Source organism: Panthera onca, chromosome B1, assembly GCF_046562875.1.
Source record: "Panthera onca isolate mPanOnc1 chromosome B1, mPanOnc1 haplotype 2, whole genome shotgun sequence".
Classification (NCBI taxonomy): domain Eukaryota; kingdom Metazoa; phylum Chordata; class Mammalia; order Carnivora; family Felidae; genus Panthera; species Panthera onca.
In genome coordinates, this window is record NC_138342.1 from 141,445,616 (window position 1) to 141,467,283 (window position 21,668).

At 39.1% G+C, this 21,668-nt stretch overlaps 1 pseudogene; it reads left to right on the forward strand.

Annotated features, from left to right (window-relative positions):
- The window catches only part of LOC132692972 (large ribosomal subunit protein eL8 pseudogene), a 96,407-nt pseudogene extending 76,982 nt beyond the window's left edge, over positions 1–19,425 (forward strand).
- Positions 19,426–21,668: the final 2,243 nt, after the last annotated feature.

A 21,668-nucleotide genomic window follows, 5' to 3' on the forward strand; every position in this document is an offset into this window, starting at 1 on the left:
GCTCGCTCCGCGCAAACACCCAACTCTGTGCTTCTGCGGAGCCAAACCTCCGGCAGCGGATCTGACTCCCTCCCGCTGCCACAGGGCTCCTTCTGAAGTGGATCACCTAAGGAGAAGCGAGCTAAGCCTGCCCCTCCAGCCCCCGTGCACCTTGCCTACCCACCCCAGCTAATATGCCAGATCCCCAGCAACACAAGCCTGGCAGTGTGCAAGTAGCCCAGACGGGCCACGCCACCCCACAGTGAATCCCGCCCCTAGGAGAGGGGAAGAGAAGGCACACACCAGTCTGACTGTGGCCCCAGCAGTGGGCTGGGGGCAGACATCGGGTCGGACTGCGGCCCCGCCCACTAACTCCAGTTATACACCACAGCACAGGGGAAGTGCACTGCAGGTCCTCACCACGCCAGGGACTCTCCAAAATGACCAAACGGAAGAATTCCCCTCAGAAGAATCTCCAGGAAATAACAACAGCTAATGAATTGATCAAAAAGGATTTAAATAATATAACAGAAAGTGAATTTAGAATAATAGTCATAAAATTAATCGCTGGGCTTGAAAACAGTATACAGGACAGCAGAGAATCTCTTGCCACAAAGATCGAGGGACTAAGGAACAGTCACGAGGAGTTGAAAAACGCTTTAAACGAATTGCAAAACAAAATGGAATCCACGATGGCTCGGCTTGAAGAGGCAGAGGAGAGAATAGGTGAACTAGAAGATAAAGTTATGGAGAAAGAGGAAGCTGAAAGAAAGAGAGATAAAAAAATCCAGGAGTATGAGGGGAAAATTAGAGAACTAAGTGATACACTAAAAAAAAATAATATACGCATAATTGGTATCCCAGAGGAGGAAGAGAGAGGGAAGGGTGCTGAAGGGGTACTTGAACAAATTATAGCTGAGAACTTCCCTGAACTGGGGAAGGAAAAAGGCATTGAAATCCAAGAGGCACAGAGAACTCCCTTCAGACGTAACTTGAATCGATCTTCTGCACGACATATCATAGTGAAACTGGCAAAATACAAGGATAAAGAGAAAATTCTGAAAGTAGCAAGGGATAAACGTGCCCTCACATATAAAGGGAGACCTATAAGACTCGTGACTGATCTCTCCTTTGAAACTTGGCAGGCCAGAAAGGCTTGGCACGATATCTACAGTGTGCTAAACAGAAAAAATATGCAGCCGAGAATCCTTTATCCAGCAAGTCTGTCATTTAGAATAGAAGGAGAGATAAAGGTCTTCCCAAACAAACAAAAACTGAAGGAATTTGTCACCACGAAACCAGCCCTACAAGAGATCCTAAGGGGGATCCTGTGAGACAAAGTACCAGAGACATCACTACAAGCATAAAACATACAGACATCACAATGACTCTAAACCCATATCTTTCTATAATAACACTGAATGTAAATGGATTAAATGCGCCAACTAAAAGACATAGGGTATCAGAATGGATAAAAAAACAAGACCCATCTATTTGCTGTCTACAAGAGACTCACTTTAGATCTGAGGACACCTTTAGATTGAGAGTGAGGGGATGGAGAACTATTTATCATGCTCCTGGAAGCCAAAAGAAAGCTGGAGTAGCCATACGTATATCAGACAAACTAGACTTTAAATTAAAGGCTCTAACAAGAGATGAAGAAGGGCATTATATAATAATCACAGGGTCTATCCACCAGGAAGAGCTAACTATTATAAATGTCTATGCGCCAAATACCCGAGCCCCCAGATATATAAAACAATTACTCATAAACATAAGCAACCTTATTGATAAGAATGTGGTCATTGCAGGGGACTTTAACACCCCACTTACAGAAATGGATAGATCATCTAGACACACGGTCAATAAAGAAACAAGGGCCCTGAATGATACATTGGATCAGATGGACTTGACAGATATATATAGAACTCTGCATCCCAAAGCAACAGAATATACTTTCTTCTCGAGTGCACATGGAACATTCTCCAAGATAGATCATATACTGGGTCACAAAACAGCCCTTCATAAGTTTACAAGAATTGAAATTATACCATGCATACTTTCAGACCACAATGCTATGAAGCTTGAAATCAACCACAGGAAAAAGTCTGGAAAACCTCCAAAAGCATGGAGGTTAAAGAACACCCTACTAACGAATGAGTGGGTCAACCAGGCAATTAGAGAAGAAATTAAAATATATATGGAAACAAACGAAAATGAAAATACAACAATCCAAACGCTCTGGGATGCAGCGAAGGCAGTCCTGAGAGGAAAATACATTGCAATCCAGGCCTATCTCAAGAAACAAGAAAAATCCCAAATACAAAATCTAACAGCACACCTAAAGGAAATAGAAGCAGAACAGCAAAGGCAGCCTAAACCCAGCAGAAGAAGAGAAATAATAAAGATCAGAGCAGAAATAAACAATATAGAATCTAAAAAAACTGTAGAGCAGATCAACGAAACCAAGAGTTGGTTTTTTGAAAAAATAAACAAAATTGACAAACCTCTAGCCAGGCTTCTCAAAAAGAAAAGGGAGATGACCCAAATAGATAAAATCATGAGTGAAAATGGAATGATTACAACCAATCCCTCAGAGATACAAACAATTATCAGGGAATACTATGAAAAATTATATGCCAGCAAATTGGACAACCTGGAAGAAATGGACAAATTTCTAAACACCCACACTCTTCCAAAACTCAATCAGGAGGAAATAGAAAGCTTGAACAGACCCATAACCAGCGAAGAAATTGAATCGGTTATCAAAAATCTCCCAACAAATAAGAGTCCAGGACCAGATGGCTTCCCAGGGGAGTTCTACCAGACATTTAAAGCAGAGATAATACCTATCCTTCTCAAGCTATTCCAAGAAATAGAAAGGGAAGGAAAACTTCCAGACTCATTCTATGAAGCCAGTATTACTTTGATTCCTAAACCAGACAGAGACCCAGTAAAAAAAGAGAACTACAGGCCAATATCCCTGATGAATATGGATGCAAAAATTCTCAATAAGATACTAGCAAATCGAATTCAACAGCATATAAAAAGAATTATTCACCATGATCAAGTGGGATTCATTCCTGGGATGCAGGGCTGGTTCAACATTCGCAAATCGATCAACGTGATACATCACATTAACAAAAAAAAAGAGAAGAACCATATGATCCTGTCAATCGATGCAGAAAAGGCCTTTGACAAAATCCAGCACCCTTTCTTAATAAAAACCCTTGAGAAAGTCGGGATAGAAGGAACATACTTAAAGATCATAAAGGCCATTTATGAAAAGCCCACAGCTAACATCATCCTCAACGGGGAAAAACTGAGAGCTTTTTCCCTGAGATCAGGAACACGACAGGGATGCCCACTGTCACCGCTGCTGTTTAATATAGTGCTGGAAGTTCTAGCATCAGCAATCAGACAACAAAAGGAAATCAAAGGCATCAAAATTGGCAAAGATGAAGTCAAGCTTTCGCTTTTTGCAGATGACATGATATTATACATGGAAAATCCGATAGACTCCACCAAAAGTCTGCTAGAACTGATACATGAATTCAGCAAAGTTGCAGGATACAAAATCAACGTGCAGAAATCAGTTGCATTCTTATACACTAACAATGAAGCAACAGAAAGACAAATGAAGAAACTGATCCCATTCACAATTGCACCAAGAAGCATAAAATACCTAGGAATAAATCTAACCAAAGATGTAAAAGATCTGTATGCTGAAAACTATAGAAAGCTTATGCAGGTAATTGAAGAAGATATAAAGAAATGGAAAGACATTCCCTGCTCATGGATTGGAAGAATAAATGTTGTCAAAATGTCAATACTACCCAAAGCTATCTACACATTCAATGCAATCCCAATCAAAATTGCACCAGCATTCTTCTCGAAACTAGAACAAGCAATCCTAAAATTCATATGGAACCACAAAAGGCCCCGAATAGCCAAAGTAATTTTGAAGAAGAAGACCAAAGCAGGAGGCATCACAATCCCAGACTTTAGCCTCTACTACAAAGCTGTCATCATCAAGACAGCATGATATTGGCATAAAAACAGACACATAGACCAATGGAATAGAATAGAAACCCCAGAACTAGACCCACAAACGTATGGCCAACTCATCTTTGACAAAGCAGGAAAGAACATCCAATGGAAAAAAGACAGTCTCTTTAACAAATGGTGCTGGGAGAACTGGACAGCAACATGCAGAAGGTTGAAACTAGACCACTTTCTCACACCATTCACAAAAATAAACTCAAAATGGATAAAGGACCTGAATGTGAGACAGGAAACCATCAAAACCTTAGAGGAGAAAGCAGGAAAAGACCTCTCTGACCTCAGCCGTAGCAATCTCTTACTCGGCACATCCCCAAAGGCAAGGGAATTAAAAGCAAAAGTGAATTACTGGGACCTTATGAAGATAAAAAGCTTCTGCACAGCAAAGGAAACAACCAACGGAATGGGAAAAGATATTTGCAAATGACACATCGGACAAAGGGCTAGTATCCAAAATCTATAAAGAGCTCATCAAACTCCACACCCGAAAAACAAATAACCCAGTGAAGAAATGGGCAGAAAACATGAATAGACACTTCTCTAAAGAAGACATCCAGATGGCCAACAGGCACATGAAAAGATGTTCAACGTCGCTCCTTATCAGGGAAATACAAATCAAAACCACACTCAGATACCACCTCACGCCAGTCAGAGTGGCCAAAATGAAGAAATCAGGAGACTATAGATGCTGGAGAGGATGTGGAGAAACAGGAACCCTCTTGCACTGTTGGTGGGAATGCAAATTGGTGCAGCCGCTCTGGAAAGCAGTGTGGAGGTTCCTCAGAAAATTAAAAATAGACCTACCCTATGACCCAGCAATAGCACTGCTAGGAATTTATCCAAGGGATACAGGAGTACTGATGCATAGGGGCACCTGTACCCCAATGTTTATAGCGGCACTCTCAACAATAGCCAAATTATGGAAAGAGCCTAAATGTCCATCAACTGATGAATGGATAAAGAAATTGTGGTTTATATACACAATGGAATACTACGTGGCAATGAGAAAAAATGAAATATGGCCTCTTGTAGCAACATGGATGGAACTGGAGAGTGTGATGCTAAGTGAAATAAGCCATACAGAGAAAGACAGATACCATATGGTTTCACTCTTATGTGGATCCTGAGAAACATAACAGAAACCCATGGGTGAGGGGAAGGAAAAAAAAAAAAAAAAAAGAGGTTAGAGTGGGAGAGAGCCAAAGCATTAGAGACTGTTAAAAACTGAGAACAAACTGAGGGTTGATGGGGGGTGGGAGGGAGGGCAGGGTGGGAGGGAGGGCAGGGTGGGTGATGGGTATTGAGGAGGGCACCTTTTGGGATGAGCACTGGGTGTTGTATGGAAACCAATTTGACAGTAAATTTCATATATTAAAAAATAAAAAAAAGAAAAAAAGAAAAAAAAAAAAAAAAAGAAAGTTGTATAATTAAAGATACGAATTGCAAAGCCACAGTCCCTCAGCCCTTCTTCTACTTTTTCAGCAAAACTTGTACTATAATAAAAATGAAACAAACGATAAAAAAAAAAAAAAAAAAAAAAAAAAACAAAAAAAAAACTCTTTTCTCCAACAGTTCCTACTGGGATTTATCATTCATTTAGATTAACTCACCAGCTCCTATGATAATCACTCATATCTGGGAGTGGTACCACAATAAGTCACAATTACTGCAAATATTTTAGTGTAAATTAATTCATCTAAGGAAAACTAAACAGACTAGATTTTTTTATTTCAAAGAGTATAGATTCAGAGCATATCTGCTGGGACATCACAATGGTGAGTACTGAGCAAGCAAGGGACAGAGGACATGTTGTTGATGTAGGACAGAATGCTCAGGCTATAGTTAGACCACTTTCTCTATGCCTCAACTTCCTCCTTGTAAAAGAGGAATGATTCTGTCCTGCTTAGCTCTCAGAGTCACTGTGAAAATCAAATTCAATAATATTCTGAAACACTCAAGTGTTTCATTCAAATATAAAAAAAATAAAGAAAGAATGGGTCCTAGAAGTGTGGCATGGGTTATAAGGACAAAAAACATTCAGATGGGATAAGAGTAATGATAAAAATAAATGACTACATAGATAAATAACATAAGAAATGTCGGCTACTAAGTTTTGCTTGAAATCACTCCTGGAAAACAGTGTAGATATTTTTTATTCAAGGACATAAAATAAGGATAAAAATAAGACAAGTTGCTGCATGAAATGAAGATTTTCTAACATTTATAAAAAAACCCTGGAGACATGAAAGTCAGTCTCTTTCCTTGATCTCTCCTTAAATAAAAGGCAATTGCTAAAAAAAGAAAAAAAAAAAGTAGTAGATTTTCAAGCCCTGATGTGCACAGATGCCCATGAGATCTGAAATGAAAAAAACAAAACAAAACAAAACGTCTTAAACCATAGTCTTAGATAGATTTCATTATTTATATGTATGTTTGTAAATCCAGATTAAAAAGGTGTAAAAAACACACTGGACTATTAATAGTGTTTCCTTCAGGGAGAAAGGTGAGGCTGGGGAAAGCTGGGAAGGAGGACTTTCTTTACACTTTTGTAATATTTGAAAAATCTCTAATCATATATTTTATGACTTTTTAAAAAATAGCATGATAGATATTATGATAGACATATGCAGTTTCTAACCATGGAAGATGGGACCCGCTGAGACTTAATAACTAAGCAGGAATCAGTCAGACAGAATAGCAGAGGAAAGGCACTTACGGCAGAGAATTAGCATGTGCAAAGGCACAGGGGTCTAGGAGGAGGAGAGGTATTCATTATGTGTGGTAGTTTGGTAAAAGCAAATCCTAGGTGGATATGGTAGAAGAGTGGAGGGTGATGGTAGAAGGCTGATCGTGGGGCCTGTGTAAGATGTTAAGGAATTTGAACTGCATTCTGAGCCACTAGGAAGCCATTGATGGATTTGGGGCGGGGGGGCGGGTGGGGAGGGTGGATAACATGCTGCAGTTTGTGTTTCAGGGAGATATCACTGAAAACAGTGTAGACAATGAATGGAGTAGAAGAAAAAACAATTAGGAAACACTATGAGCAAGGAAAGAGTTGTCAAAGCTCTTAACTAAAACCATGGAAAGGAATCAAGAAACTATTGGTTATTTGCAACCAATGGAGATGAAAGTGGAGGTGCAGTCAAGAGGTAAGGCTTTAATAATCAGCATTTCCTGGGATGCCTGGGTGGCTCCGTCAGTTAAGCATCTGACTTCACCTCAGGTCATGATCTCGGGTTCGATAGTCCGATTGCTGCATGGGGGTCTGTGCTGAAAGCTCAGAGCCTGTTTTGGATTCTGTGTCTCCCTCTTTCTGCCCCTCTCCTGCTCGCACTTCCCCCCCCCCCCTTTCAGAAATAAACACTAAAAAATTAAAAAAAAAAGAATCAGCATTTCCCAATTCCATTATTCATGTTCTCCATCACAATCTAAGAAAAACCCACTACTATCTTTTACTCAGTAATTTTTATTGACTCACATTAAGCCTCATGCTAAGCAGAAAAATAATAGGTTTGATACACTGTGCTTTTCTACTACACCTTAATATAAGCACATATAAATTAAAATTAAAATGCATCTAAGTCTTCTTAAATACCAGCAATGAAAACTATACCACACTTTAGGACACATAGGATCAATTGCTTCCATTTCTAAAACCCTATAAGTCTATGCTATTTAACCAAAAGCTTCCTTTGAAATTTGAGCCCCCAGAATGTTATAAGCATTTTGTCCAAGATTTAGCTTAGACTGAGTATGGTCTCCAGATCTAGTAACTCAGAACTGCAAATTCTCAGACCCTACTAAAGCAGAAATTCTTAAGGTACAAGGGACTAATCTATGTTTTAAGAAACTTCCATGTGAATTTGATGCCCCTACCTAAAGTCTGAGAACCACTGCTTTGGGCCATGCACAAGATTTCTCCAGCAAAGAAACTGAGGCAATCAGGAGAATGTAAGTAGGATCATTTCCAACTCAGTGCTCTTACATCTAATAACATCTATTATTCTTTTTTATTATCCAGATCCATACTATGCCTTTTATTTTTTATTTTTTTTTTTAATTTTTTTTTTCAACGTTTTTTATTTATTTTTGGGACAGAGAGAGACAGAGCATGAACGGGGGAGGGGCAGAGAGAGAGGGAGACACAGAATCGGAAACAGGCTCCAGGCTCCGAGCCATCAGCCCAGAGCCTGACGCGGGGCTCGAACTCACAGACCGCGAGATCGTGACCTGGCTGAAGTCGGACGCTTAACCGACTGCGCCACCCAGGCGCCCCCATACTGTGCCTTTTAGAACCATACTCAGTTCATTGACAACCATTAAATAGATCAATTGAGGATAATGATGCATTTGTGGTTTTCTAGATCTCTAGTGTACCACTTCTCAAATTCTCATACCACAGTTACTACCTTCATAATTCTGCTCCAACCATGCATCACATATTGTACACACATATTATTTACTTAAAGTTTTTCCTTAAATAAATTCCCTTTTTTATTTTAATAAATTAAAGGACAAATTTATATTACTACCATCACCAGAAAGTACCACTTACTGTGACTAAAAGCTAACTACAAAGAAGAATACAATGTCAGATTCTACCCTTATTTGTCAAAAGTTATGCTCTGATGACATGATACTCTATGTATAAAACCCAAAGACTGCACCAAAAAATTTGCTATAACTAATACATGAACTTATCAAAGTCACAGGATATAAAATCAATGTGTAGAAATCTGTTGCATTTCTATACATCAATAATGAAACAGCAGAAGAAGAAATCAAGGAATCAATCCCATTTGCAATTGCCCCAATAACAATTAGATACCTAGGAATAAACCTAACTAAAGAGGGAAAAGACCTGTACTCTAAAAACTGTAGAACACTTATGAAAAAAATTGAAGAAGACACAAAGAAATGGAAAAGCATTTCATGCTCATGGATTGGAAGAACATTGTCAAAATATCTATACTACCCAGAGCAATCTATACATTAATGCAACCCCTTTCAAAATACCACCAGCATTTTTTACAGAGCTAGAACAAACAATCCGAAAATTTGTATGGAACCACAAAAGACCCCAAATAGCCAAAGCAATCCTGAAAAAAAAAGCAAAGCTGGAAGTATCATAATTCCAGATTTCAAGCTATATTATAGAGCTGTAGTCATCAAGACAGTATGGTACAAGTGCAAAAGCAGACACATAGAAACCCAGAAATGGACCCACAGCCATATGGGCAACAAATCTTCAAAAAAGCAGGAAAGAATATCCAAAGGAAAAAAGACAGTCTTTTCAACAAATGATGTTGGGAAAACTGGATGGCGACATGCAGAAGAATGAAACTGAACCACTTACTTACACCATACACAACAATAAACTCAAAATGGATGAATGACCTAAATGTGAGATAGGAAACCATCAAAATCCTAGAGGAGAACACAGGCAGCAACCTCTTTAACCTCAGCCGCAGCAATTTCTTACTAGACACATCACCAAACACAAGGGAAACTAAAGCAAACATGAACTATCAGGACCTCATCAAGATAAAAGCTTCTGCACAGTGAATTAAACAATCAACAAAACTAAAAGGCAGCCTATGGAGTGGGAGAAGATATTTGCAAATGGCACATCTGATAAAGGGCTAATATCCAAAATCTATAAAGAACATATCAATTTCAACACCCCAAAAAGCAAATAATCCAGGTAAGAAATGGGCAGAAGACAGAAATAGATACTTTTCCAAAGAAGACATCCAGATGGCTAATAGACACATGAAAAGATGCTCAATATCATTCATCATTAGGGAAATATAAATCAAAACCATGGTGAGATATCACTTCATACCTGTCAGAATGTCTAAAATTTATAACACAAGAAACAACAGATGTTGGTGAGGATGTGGTGAAAGGAGAAGCCTCTTGCCCTGCTGATGTGAATGCAAACTGGTACAGCCACTCTAAAGAACAGTATGGAGGATCCTCAAGAGACTAAAAATAGAACTACCATACAATCCAGCAATTGCACGATTAGGTATTTACCCAAAGGATACAAAAACCCAGATGGAAGGGGTACATGCACCCCAATGTTTAACAGCCTTATTAACAATAGCAAAACTATGGAGAAAGCTCAAATGTCCATCAAATGATGAATGGATAAAGAAGATGTGATATTTATACAATGAGATCTTACTCAGCCATCAAAAAGAATGAAATCTTGCTATTTGCAATGACATGGTTGAAGCTAGAGTGTATCATGCTAAGCAAAACTAGTCAACTGGAGAAAGACAAGTACCATGTGATTTCACTCATATGTGGAATTAAAGAAACAAAACAGATGAATATGTGAAGGGGGTGGAAAGAAGAGCAGGAAACAAACCACAAGTGACTTGTAACAATAGAGAACAAACTGAAGATTGTTGGAGGGGAGGTGAGTGCAGGATGGGCTAAATGGGTGATGGGTATTAAGGAAGGCACCTGTGATGGGCCCTGGGTGTTGTATATAAGTGATGAATCACTGACTTCTACTCTGGAAACCAGTATCGCACTGTATGCTAACTAAAATTTAAATTAAAAATAAAATAAAATAAAACAGGACCAAAAAAAAAAAGGAAAGAAAGAAATTGCCTGATTATTGTTAGTTAAGTAATTTGCCTGATAGATCCCCGAAATCCTCAAAAACAAAAACAAAAAAAAAAAAAAAAGAAAAAGAAAAAGAAAAAGAAAAAGAAAGAAACAAACCATATTTTAAGGTTTATTTACCTAAAAATAAATTTGCTCATAAGGACTGCATTCCTTTATTACCAAGGATGGTTAGCCTATATTAGAAGAGTGTTCAAGTTTCATACCTAACTTGATGTACTCTGGATAGAAAAAGCATTAAAATGGATTTAAGGTTTTCAACATGTGATTCAGTATTGTTACCTATATGAGCATGAGCCCCCCAAATCATTCCATTCTGGCAGTGATTCCTATCCCATACTTCAGGAAATGCTAGTTTAAACCATAAGTACAAGCTAGATAAACTCTGAGAATGCAGATTTAGAACAGGAAAGTTCTAAAAATAAAACCTTCATATTTAAGAAGTGAACCAAAAAAGAAAAGCAAACAAGGGTGACTAGAACCTGGCCTGAACTGAGAAGCAGGACCTAAAAGGGCCAGAGAAAAGCTAGACACAGAATTGCCACTGAACCCAGGAGAGAAGGAATTTAGGAAAAGAAAGCACCAGCAAGAATGAATGATCTAGCACAAACATCTGCCTTCCAACCAACCCTAAACCCAAACAATGACATAAATAATTTTATTTTGTAAAAATCTATGTATTTTGTAAAAGTACTACCAATGGAACAGGAATTTTAAGAAATTCCTGAAAGAGATAATTCCTTTTCCTTTCTCTCTCTTCCAGCTATCACAGCTGCCACAAGGAAAGAAGGCTAAAGGGAAGAAGGCGGTCTTGGACCCTGCTGTCAGGAAGAAGCCAGAGGCCAAAAAAGGTGGTCGGTCCCTTGTTAAAACAAGGGACAGGACATCCAGCCTCAAAGGGACTTCACTCTGTGAAATGTCCCCTCTGTATCTGGTTGCAATGGCAAAGGCTCTTCCCTTTAAACATCTGAAAATTCCTTCTGTCATTAACCAGTTCACCTAGGCCTTGGACCACCAAACAGTTATTCAATTGCTTAAGTTCATCCACAGATTCAGACCAGAGACCAAGCAAGAGAAGAAGCAGGAAATTTTGGCCTGAATTGAGAACAAAGTTGCTAGCAAAGGGGATGACCCCATTAAGAGGCCACCTGTTCTTCAAGTGGGGGTTAATACTGTCCCCACCTTAATGGAAAAGAAGTCTCAGCTGATAGTGATTTTACATTCTGTGGACCCCACTGAGCTGGTTGTCTTCCTGTCTGCCCTGTGTCATAAGGTGGGTGTTCCCCATTGCATTATCAAGAGGAAGGCCAAGCTGGGCATCTGGTCCACAGGAAAACCTCACACAGGTTCACTCAGAAGACAAAGGAGGTCTGTCTAAGCAGGTGGAAGCTATGAGGACCAATGGCAATGACAAATATGATGAGATCCACCATCTCTGGGGAGGCATCGTCCTGGGTCCAAAGTCAGTGGCTTGTGTTGCTGAGCTGGAAAAGGCAAAGGCTAAAGAACTGGCACCAAATCAGGCTAAGCGTGCACTGCTGAGTCGTCCATACGTAAAGGTAATATGAGTTCATTTTCAGCCAGTATTGGAAGGAAGGAAGGAAGGAAGGAAGGAAGGAAGGAAGGAAGGGAAAGAGAGAGAGAGAGACAAAGAGAGAAAGAAAGAAAGAAAGAAAGAAAGAAAGAAAGAAAGAAAGAAAGAGAAAGAGAGAAAGAAGGAGAGAAAGAAAGAGGAAGAAAGGAAGGAAGGAAGGAAGGAAGGAAGGAAGGAAGGAAGGAAGGAAGAAGGAAGGAAGGGAAAGAGAGAGAGACAGACAAAGAGAAAGAAAGAAAGAAAGAAAGAAAGAAAAAGAAAGGAAGGAAGGAAGGAAGAAAGAGAAAAAGAAAGAGAGAGAAAGAAGGAGAGAAAGAAAGAGGAAGAAAGGAAGGAAGGAAGGAAGGGAAAGAGAGAGAGACAAAGAAAGAAAGAAAGAAAGAAAGAAAGAAAGAAAGAAAGATTCCTGAAAGAAAACAGATGACACCAAATGATACATGGAGAAACAAAACCACATGCACGTGTACGCTGAAAGAGGTCCAACAGGTTTAATGATGGTTAATGGCTTTATCAAGGTTTTACCAGGGATTATTTCAACATAGAAAGTCGTACAGACACCTCCTTTGCTCATCTACGTTATAGTAAAAATTAACTACATTATTTACATTGTAATAAAAGTTCCATAATAACTAAACAGTATTTGTGATACCAAACAATATATTTTAGTTAAATGGGTGTATTCATTGTCTATTACTGAGTATCAAATTATCCGACAATATGGCCTGTTAAAACAACACCCATTTATTACACCACAGTCTCTGTAGGTCAGGAATCTGGACGTGACCGAGTCCTCATTGCTTCATGGTCTCTCACAAAGCTGCAGTGAAAGTGTTGGCTCAGTGAATGCAATCTCATCTGTGGGCTCTCCTGGGGAAGCATGTCACTCAATAGTTGTTGGAACCGTTCAGCTCTTCATTGGCTGTTGGGCGGAGGACCTCAATTCATCGATTGTTCTTTGTCTGGATGTGGCCCTCAGTTTCTTGCCTCGGGGCTTCTCCAACACAGCAACTTGCTTTATCAACACACAAGCCAAAAGAGCAATAGAGGGAGCCTGCTAGCAAGAAAAAAGTCCCAATATTTCATAATCTAATCATTGAAGTGACATTCCCTCAATGTTGCCATAAATAACAGAAGGCAGGGATCATTGGCAGACACTGCAGAAGCTGCCTTACCCAGAAGAGTCCTTCTCACCCAAATAATTACATTTAGTTCTAGATAGACACTAAAATTATATCTAAGCTTTTCATTTTACAGATGAGAAAACTGAGACACAGGGTGATTGTATAACTCACTCAAGTCTAGTCTAAAGTGAGAACCAAGGTCTGCTTAGCCCGTTTTACTGTTTTTTTTACCCTACACCATAGCTGCTGCTTTTTTTTTTTTTTTTAATGTTTATTCATTTTGGGAGAGAGAGAAAGAAAGCAGGGGAGGGGCAGAGAGAGAATCTCAAGCAGACTCCGCACTGTCAGCCCAGAGCCAGACACAGGGCTCGAACTTACCAACCCTGAGATCATGACCTGAGCTGAAATCAAGAAGTTGGATGCTTAACTGACTGAACCACCCAGGCACCCCTTACTGTTTCTAAAGCCTAGGACAAGTGCCATATCTCAACTGCTCCAGCCTGTTGACAACCCTCTCTCTGAAGGGTAACATGAATTCTCTATGTCACTTCCATGGTAGTTAACCAAACAATACCTGAATGACTGTTTTTTTTTTTTAAATTTTTTTTAACGTTTATTCATTTTGGGGAGAGAGAGAGAGAGTGTGTGTGTGTGTGAGTGGGGGAGGGGCAGAGAGAGAGAGAGAGAGAGAGAGAGAGACACAGAATCCAAAGCAGGCTCCAGGTTCCAAGCAGTCAGAGCCGGACACGGGGCTCAAACCCATGAACCATGAGACCATGACCTGAGCCAAAGTCAGATGCTTAACCGACTGACCCACCCAGGCGCACCTACCTGAATGACTGTTTAATGTTCTAGAGTAGCTACCTTAGCTCCCCCTAAAACCTCTTCTAAGAAGGAACTATGTTTCATGCATCCTCTTGTCCCTTGTAAAGAAAATTCTAGAAGCCTCCTACCCACAAAAGGAACTTAGTGAAACGTATGTTGACTGACAAAACTTAAAAACTGCAAGAAAGCATAAATGTTAGAGAAGGAGAAATTGTATAATTTGCTTTTGACAGTCATATAACATCCTCAAATTGTCAAATAAAAATTTCCTTAAGTAATTTCTTATGGGATAATGTAAGGTCAATGAATTAATAAGAGCAAGGGTCAGCACTGTCCATCTAGTAAAGTTCAATATGAGGAAACGTAAAGACAAATTAATTCCCACCTCTCAGCCCCTGGCCCTCGGGTGGTTAGCATTTTCACTCATTGAGTTCTGTGTTTGCATGAGGAGATTTGCAGGCTACATTATAAGAGTGTAAAAGATATATAACTGACAGAGAAATACTAGGAAGGTGCATACCATTGAAAATGTATACAAAACATTCAACACTTGAGAGGAGAAAAATCACAATTTCTTCTATTCCTATACCAGTGCCCTAATCCACTTTCCTTTCCTCTATATGAAATAAATAGATCCCCAAATAAACTGGAGGATAAAACCAGCACTTAACAAACTCCTCAAAACCAATAGCTGCACAATTCATCCAAGTCATATGAATTCCTCCACTTTGTAAACCTTAAGAGACAACAAGAGGGGGCGCCTGGGTGGCTCAGTTGGTTGAGCGGCGGACTTCGGCTCAGGTCATGGTCTCGCGGTCCGTGAGTTCGAGCCCCACGTCAGGCTCTGTGCTGACAGCTCAGAGCCTGGAGCCTGTTTCAGATTCTGTGTCTCCCTCTCTCTGACCCTCCCCCGTTCATGCTTTGTCTCTCTCTGTCTCAAAAATAAATAAACGTTAAAAAAAAAATTAAAAAAAAAAAGAGACAACAAGAAACTATGAAGATGACCTGTTTCACTTTTTTGAGACATTCTGGGTAAAATAAAGTATAATGTATGGTTTCCTCAAAATTCAAAGAGTAAGGAAATATTCTAACCGGTAGAGTAGTTCTACTAAACACTGGTATAGAAAACAATCCTGAAGCAATTGCTTGTTTCTATCAAGACAGGTGATTGTAACATGTGTGCAGATGAATTGAGGGGACAGCAATGTAGCTGTATATAATCAATTAATTCTAGCAATGCTATTGACAGAAAATTCCAGAAACACACCAGTGAAGTACCTGCAGTCTTTATGATGTTTCTACTTTTCTAAAAATATTTCACATTTGTCCCCACAATCTTATCAAAGGGAGTCAGGAATTTTACTCAAAGCTGTGAACTGGGTCTTATATGCTCTGTAAGATTTAAACAGATCAGGTTCTTATTTCCTACATGAATACATTTATGATAAGCAAGTCTTTGATTAGCTGTTGGCTGTGCAAAGACCAGACACACCCTTCCGCACCTTGGATTGATATGCACTGAAACATCCCTAACATTTTGAATTATTTATTTTAGGAGGGCTTAAGCCAAAAGACTGGGAAAATATTATCAATGCCAAGCCCTTCTCTTCCCCCAGAAGGCTTGTCTCTTGCCTCTTACAACAAAGTAAAGAAGATTCTAGTTTTCCTTACCAGAATCTTTTTAGGTGCCTAAGGCAGGGCAGATGGGAGGTGGAAAGAGAATATAAACTGTTTTGGAGTTCCTTCACATGAAGAAAAAAAAAAGTTGTATCAAGATTTAAATACTCCTGCCTCAACAAACACAAATAACCAAGCAAAAGCTAGCTTACAAAAAATTCAAATTGCTGCCCTGGAGGAAAAAAGCTCAAACTAACAGATGCTCAGTCATTTTAGCAATCTTTTAGAATATTGGGATTTAATAGCAGTTTATTATCTGCACCAATAACAACAAAAATGATGGGACTATAGGTCTAGGTATTGAAACAAAATTATCCCTACTACATTATCTATAATATGACAATTGTGAAGAGCCCATCAAGACTAAATAAGAAATGTTTTCTAATGAATGTTGCTATTGTGTTAAATGAGATTAATATGGGCCCTGAATTTTAGAAACATTGAATTAAGCAGCAGGTAATGAAAAGTGATTATCCTAATTAAGCAAAAAAAAAAAAAAAAAAAAATACATACAATGGCCCTCTTCATCACCAGAGATGCCCCCTTGCGTAGCATCAAACCTCCTCCTATGTGAACTCCGAGCTACCCTTTAGAGAGACCAGAATTTTGCTAAATAACCTGTATAACATCAAATAACGGTTTCTCCTCTATTCTGCAAACCAAAGAAAGAAATGGGATAACATTCTCTAATGATAATGCCATGAGTTCTTCAGAAGAAAGATTGTACAGAGGTATACCAATCTTAAAGAAATCAGATATGTGGGTTTGGGAGACTCAAAACACAGTCTCCTCAAAGATAGGCATTGAGCTCTGGCTCTGGCCGTCATGGGGACAAAGACTTAGGGTATGTTTGGGACAGGATGATATGCACATACCCTAGCTCATGCAGAATGAAGTTTACAAAGGATTATGAAGATGGGCTCCCCTGCTTCTTATTTCATTTGCATCTGTGAAATCACTGAAATCCCTCCTCAAGATCTCAACAGAATCATAATATCAGGGAAAAAGTGCCTTTGGGTAAATCTCCCAGGGAAATTAAGAGGTAGAGCCATTAAATAGAAATGATACATATTTTATTTTGGCACCTGACCTTTTTATGTGGTTAATACATAAAAATAGCCCTAGAACATTTTTTCTTTTTCTTTTTCTTTTTTTCTAAGACAATCACTAAAGTTTTCTAGGTCTTGTATGTGTCAGACACTGTGCTAAGTGCTTCGACATTTGACATGTTACCCAATTTAATCCTCGTAACCCTGTATAGTAGTGTTTTATTTAATTTTATAAGTGAAAAAAAACTTAACCTCAGAAAAAAACAAAAGACAGAAGGTTGTTGATCATTTCTTGAGTAGGGTACAAATAAGATACGAGTTTATGATCATTAACATCTATAAAAAGCCATTCTAAATATAAATAAAATAAAGATTTTTTTTTTTATTTTTCACAAGATTATGACTAGTGGAAAGTGTCCTTCTAAGCAGCAGGCTGCCCAATTCAGAGGTAAACTTGTCACAGTTTCGGCATCCTCCGATGACAGTTCTTATGACTCAGTTCCTTGGATCTCTCTGTAATTCCTAGTGGTTAAATGGAGCTCGTTCCTTGCATTAAATAGTCTGAGTTTGAATCCTAACTGTATGTTTGGGGCGAATACTAGCAATAGACTGGCTGTATTCCCTTAGGCATATTAGTCAACTTGAGAATTTGTAATGGGTTATTTAAAGAGGTCGGGGTAGGATGGTATCTATCTACATGGGGCAGTTTAGGTACAGCCTGAAATCCTTCTGCAAACTGACAAGGGAGCAATATGTAGACAGCTAATATTAAAAGGACCCTCAGGGACAAGATAGGCCACTGTCGTACCTCCTTCATACAGGTTGCATGCAAGACTCCCTCAGCAAAGAATCAATGATTTGGTTTCCAAAATTGCCCAAGTCTTTAATCGAAATCTCCCGAACTATTCCTGTGTCATTCCTCTATCTTCCCACCAGGGGGCAGGGTAGAGGCGACCCTAGTCAAGCATAATCTCATTTTCTACTTCCTCATTCATTCTACTTCCAGGTGTAAATTGTTCCTTAAATGGTTTAGGTTTTCCCTTTTGAATCTCAAAGCCCTATATTGAAAGTCAAGGAAACTGAACACTGACTCTTTCTAGTTCTTTTTATTCCTTTTACAATATTCCTACTTCTTGGGGCAATATGGAAGTCTCTGATTAACCAGGGGGAAAGAAGTTAGAGGAAAGAACCGCTTAACAAATAATATCTCAAGATACAATCTCAAGAATAGACTGAAATTTATGTCTGAAGTTAGAGTTATTTCTAACATTATTTATATGGGCAACAAAAACAAAAGTGCCAGATTCACTTAATAACGTTCGTTTTGTTTACAGCTACTCCCTTGCAGTTTCCTTTCCTCTCCCCTGTGATTTTGCCCATTAGTGTAGTCCAAAGCTACGCCTCTGAAATGAGGCATTGACATTTGCTCCTATGGCAGCAGAAATTCAAGCAATTGAATGATACTGATTCTCAGGACAGGCCTTACTATCATGACCTCCTTCTACTCCCATAACCACAATCACCCACCACCACTGCCCCTTGTTCATATTTAACATTTTTTACAAATGTTTCTCCCGTCTCTCACGCCTGTATCAAATGATAATGGGAAATCTGTCTTATAAACCAAATGCAAGTAAGCTCTAAATTCCAGGATGAGAAATTGCCTCAAATAATGAAAATAAGAGCATTCACATATAGAATGGAGTGTTAGAAGTATATTATAATGCATAAAATATTCTTCTGTTATTGCTGCTGGAAATTACTGTTTACAAAGCACCTTCCCATGTACTATTTGGTTAAATGTAACAGCTTAATATCTCTTTCAAAAGAAGTATCCCAATGAAAGGAAATGTTAGTGGTTTGTAATTTTTTTTTAATGTTTATTTATTTTGAGAGAGAGAGAGAGCGCGCGCAAGCGGGGAAGGGGAGAGAGACACAGAATCTGAAGCAGGCTCTGGGCTCCACGCTGTCGGCACACAGTCAGAGGCGGGGATCTAATCCACAAATTGTGAGATCATGACCTCGGCGGAAGTTGGATGCTCAACTGACCCAGCCCCTAGGCGCCCCTAGTGGTTTGTAATCTTAAAGAGAGCTGGCCTTTCTCATGCTGAATGCTCACGAAAGCAGACATGCCCGGCTGGACTTTCACCTAGTAAGAGAGCCGCATGCTCAGTTTGGAGAAAGTAGGCTGCTGGAGGTTTGTAGAATGATATGGCAATCCTTTAAATGCAGTTATGTGTCTCTTTTTCGCCTGGCCTAAATGTTCCCATTATTTCTGTGATATAATTCAACCAACTAGGCACCTTAAATTTTTCAACATTTTTTCCTTTTGAAGTTCCATCGCTGGAGCTGCCAAATCAGTCTTTCCCTGCTGTTGACGGCCTGTGGCACAATGAACGTCACTAGATTCCCCTTCCCATTTGTCAGCAATGGCAGAAACGTCCATGGTACCTGTGAAGGCCAAGTGATTGCCAAGTAATTAGCAAGGGCTGACGTCAGTTAGGCAACATCTCCTTCCGTAGGTTTCCATAAAGCAAGACTTGTGACAACTTTCTTGGAGTCTTAAAAATCAGAATTATTTAAGTAGATAATACCAAAGCAGAAAAAGCCTCTGAGTCTTTTTCCCACCAGAATATGGTGGCAACATGGCATTAAGGTTCAGGTCATGATACATAAAACAACAGTTATGTCATGTGGTTAATATACTATGACTCGCTAGAGTATAAAAACACCTCTGTCATTTCCCTTTGTCACTTACGCACCATCCACAGGATCAAAGGAAAAAAATAACTTCACCAGTGAGATGCTAAACTATAGAAATAGACATCGTCTTAGCCAAGGAAGTCCGGTTACACCAGGTAGATGTGAAAAGGTCAACAGACAGCACCATCCATGGACAGCTTTTTGATAACAAAATGGTGATAGGAAAGGTGGGTTTTAATAATTCTGATAAAGATGCTGATGATGTAAATTAGGATGACAGCAAAGGAAAGCAGCACTTCTGGTCCTCTCCACTAATTCATGTCCATCACGTCCTTTAAAACTCAGCTCAAGTGCTATCCTTCAACCCAGCCAACTACATTAGTCTTTAAGGTTTTGCTTTTCCTCACTCACGTATTCTATTTCTTTTCCCCCTTTTGCATCAGCAATTTCACTTTATAATTTTTCTAAAATTATTTCAGCTCTGCATGTGTTGGTTTCCTATCTGCTAACAAACAGAAACTGTGACTAATATTTTTTTTTAATCCTACCAATTAAACCTGGTTCGGATGCTTGATGCACCATAGGTACTGCTAAGTAATGAAATTCAAGTTTGCAAACATATACATAGGGAATACCTATTTGACGTGAATGACAACAGGGTGGGGAAAATGCGAAGACGAATAAGACATGGCCTTGCCTTGCACTCATGAAACTTAACATGTAGTAGATAAGAGAGACTTGTGAACAATTAGCAATAATAAAGGTAAAATGTCATAATTGCTCACGTAAGTAGCTAAGGTATGCATTAATGCTTCAAAAGGTGTAATAAGACATTTGCAACGCCTTCACACTTAGAAAGCCAAGAAAAACTTGAATGAGGTCAAGTTTCTCTGGAGGATAAACAGGAGAGGAGTGCATACCAGACTGAGCTTGAACAAGTACATGGGAGCCAAGAGTGCAAATTACACTAATCAAGAAGTATAACATGGCTACGCACTATCTGAGTGAGGGGTGGGGATGTAGAAGGTTGGAATTTTAGTGGAATCGCCATGGAAGATGTTGGAATCCATACTAAATAGCTGGACTTTATCCTGCCACTCTCCATTCCCCCAAACTATTATCCAAGGAATTCTAGTCCCAAAATATTTTCTGTTATTAGACAGGTGTGTGGCCAGAAGTTTGGGGGGAGATATGCATACTCTGCTACTCTCTCGAATATTCTTTATGCACATTAGTATGCTAAAATTTGAGAGAAGTCTGAGAGTAAGAAAGATTCTTAGTACTGTTAACTCACAGCTTCTCAAGCTCTATAATTCCCTCAATTATTTTTCAGTGACATTTATTAACACCTTGTAGATCTACGTTTCAAGAGAATATGGCTTGTGAAGTGCCACTAGGCAAACAGGATCAATTATTTACCTGGATGGAAGTAAGTGATGGGGCCTGCCCCATTTTTAATAAATTCCCAGATTGCACATTTCAAAAAAGGAATTTCAAGCAATATAGAATTATTAGTGAGCTCCCTGGAACATAGCCACCAACATATCAGTCTTGAAAGGGGGAACTAGGGTAAGTTAGTATGACTCTTTCTCTTTTTGGTCATGATAAAATATATACAATATAAAGTTTGCCACTTTAACCATCTTTAAGTGTAAGTTTCAGTGACATAAACTACATTTACATTGTTGTGTGGCCATCGCCACTAGCTATTTTGAGAAATTGTCCATCGTCCCATAGAATGATCTGGAACTCTGTATCCATTAAACAATCCCCATTCCCCCTCACCCACCCCAGCCCCTGGTAACCACTATTCTACTTTCTGTCTTTATGAATTTGACTATACTAAGTAACTTCTGCAAATGAAAAAACTCATTATTTGTCCTTTTATGTCTGACTTAGTTCACTTAGTATGTTGTTGGGATAACTCATTTATTTTTTATTTTTTATTTTTTGAGAGAGAAAGAGCAAGCAAGGGAGGGACAGAGAGAGAGGGAGAGAGAGAGGATCCCAAGCAGGCTC